Here is a 2,164-nt window from a genome sequence, read left to right as displayed (position 1 = left end):
AGAAGAAGAAGAAGAAGAAGAAGAAGAAGAAGAAGAAGAAGAAGAAGAAGAAGAAGAAGAAGAAGAAGAAGAAGGATTCATGTGGAAACCATTCTTCGTGGAAACCCTCTTCTTAATCTCACTGGCCTGTCTCAGCCTCAGGCCAACTTTAGAGTTAAAAGAAGGTGGGAAGATGATGTTGTCTTTGAGAACTGTGCAAAAGGTGTAGATGATCAGAAGAAAGACAATAGATTTGTAAGTAATATACTGCAAATTTCACAAAAAGTTCATGGAGAAATATATTAAGTAGTACAGTTTTATGTGCTTAAATGCTACAAAGTGTTGAGGATAGGATTTGTTGTCTGGTTTTCCTTTCCCACTGTCTAGATAGTGCACAGGGTTCCCTAATTTTAAGCTGCAAATTGTCTTGTCCTTGGGTGATGCATGGAGTGCGAATGGCATGGAACGGGTTTGCCAGCTTCCCTTCACAGAATGTTCCTAGTCATGTGTTTCATTTTTAATATTGGAAAAAAAAATGTGCTTGAAATGAATACTTGTAACCTAAAACAAAGAACCCTGAGACCCAAGAGTATTACTTTCCTAGGGCTGCTTCAGCCAAATTCCCAAACCGGGCACAACAGGAAACTGTCCTTGTGCAATTCTAAAGACTAGACATGGAAAATCAAGGTGTTGGCAGTGCTCCGCTTTCTCTGAAGCCTCTAGGGGAGAAATTGTTATGGGGTTTTTGTTTGGTTGTTTTTGTCTTCTTTTCCTGTACTGGGGATCAAACCCAGGGTCTGGCACGTACTAGGTGCATGCTCCACCACTGTGCTCTGTCCACAGCCCATGTCTGTAGGCTCTGGTGTTGCCAGCAGTTCTTAGAACTGCTAGTGGTATCACTCTGGGGGTATCACTCTGGGGGGATCACTGTGGTCCCTGCCTGTCCCCACATGACCTGCTCCCCGAAGCCTCCCACTGTCCCTCTGCACTTGTCTCTCTCCCATCTCTTCTTATAAGGTCATAGCCACACTGGATTAGGATCCCACCCTACTCAGTACAATCACATCTTAACAAATTACATTTGCAACAACCCTATTTCCAAATAAGATCACCTTTTGAGCCACCAAGATTAGGACTTTGCTATGACAGAGGGGGCTTCCAGAACAAACTTCAGGTTGCATGTGCTTTAGCCAGAGTGCTGAAGGGTCTGGGGTGTGGCTCAGAGGTAGAACACTTGTCTCAAATGCACAAAGGGAAAAGAAACACTTGACTTGCGAATGCTCAAAGGGAAAAGCCAATACCTGACTTATGTATAAACTTCAAAAGGCATGCGCCACATGTTGAAAATTTTACATTTTTCATATTTGGAGTATCTGTCTCTGCATAATGAAATACTTGGGAAAGGGCACCCAAAGTAAACACAAAATTCGTTTATGCACATACACCTTGGACCATAGGCTGCGCGTCATTCTCTGTGGCATATTCCATAAGTTAGTGCATGAAACAAAGTGTCGCAGTGTAGAACGGTGTACTTGTGGGCGTCCTGTTGGTGCTTAAAACTTTCAGATTTGGGAACCTTTCAAATTCGAGGCTTGGGGATGAGGGATGCGCAGCCAGAGCCAGACAGGGTGGCTGAAACAGTAGAAACTCAGCTTATGATGGTTCTGCAGCCTAGGAAGCCCAGCCCAAGAGCCAGCAAGGCAGAGGCAGTTTCTGATGCAAAGGCCACCTTCTCACTGTGTCCCCATGGTGAGCTCCCTGGAGTCTCCTTAAAAAAGGACATAGAATCCCATCATGAGGACCCCACCTTCATAACCTTCTCTAAACCTAGTTATCCCCAAAGGCCCATCTCCAAATGCCATCGCTTTGGGGGTGAGGCCTTTGACAGGAATGGGGGGATCATAAACACTCAGTGCATAACTTCCCTCAATATATCTTTTGAGGAGGGCCAGCCAAATAGCTCAGTGAATTAAAGCTCCTGTAAGCAGGCCCAGGGGCCAGGGGTTCAACCCCCGGGCCTACCATGTGGGCCCCACCCCCGAGGCACACTGAGCTGACAATTGAGACTGGGTGTGGTGGCATGTGCCTGTAATCCCAGATCTTGGGAGCTGTAAACAGGCGGATCACTACGAATCCGATTTAGTAGTGAGACCCTGAACACCCTGTAGACCCTTCTTCATATATA

General features: G+C 45.7%; 1 pseudogene; it reads left to right on the top strand.

Moving 5' to 3' along the window:
• LOC101593019 overlaps positions 1-289 on the top strand; it is a 1,166-nt pseudogene extending 877 nt beyond the window's left edge.
• The last annotated feature ends 1,875 nt before the right edge of the window (positions 290-2,164 follow it).

The sequence above is a fragment of the Octodon degus genome, unplaced genomic scaffold (assembly GCF_000260255.1).
Source record: "Octodon degus isolate 3935 unplaced genomic scaffold, OctDeg1.0 scaffold00023, whole genome shotgun sequence".
Taxonomy (NCBI): domain Eukaryota; kingdom Metazoa; phylum Chordata; class Mammalia; order Rodentia; family Octodontidae; genus Octodon; species Octodon degus.
The sequence above is the reverse complement of the archived record's forward strand: the minus strand, read 5'-3'. Positions and strand labels throughout refer to the sequence as shown.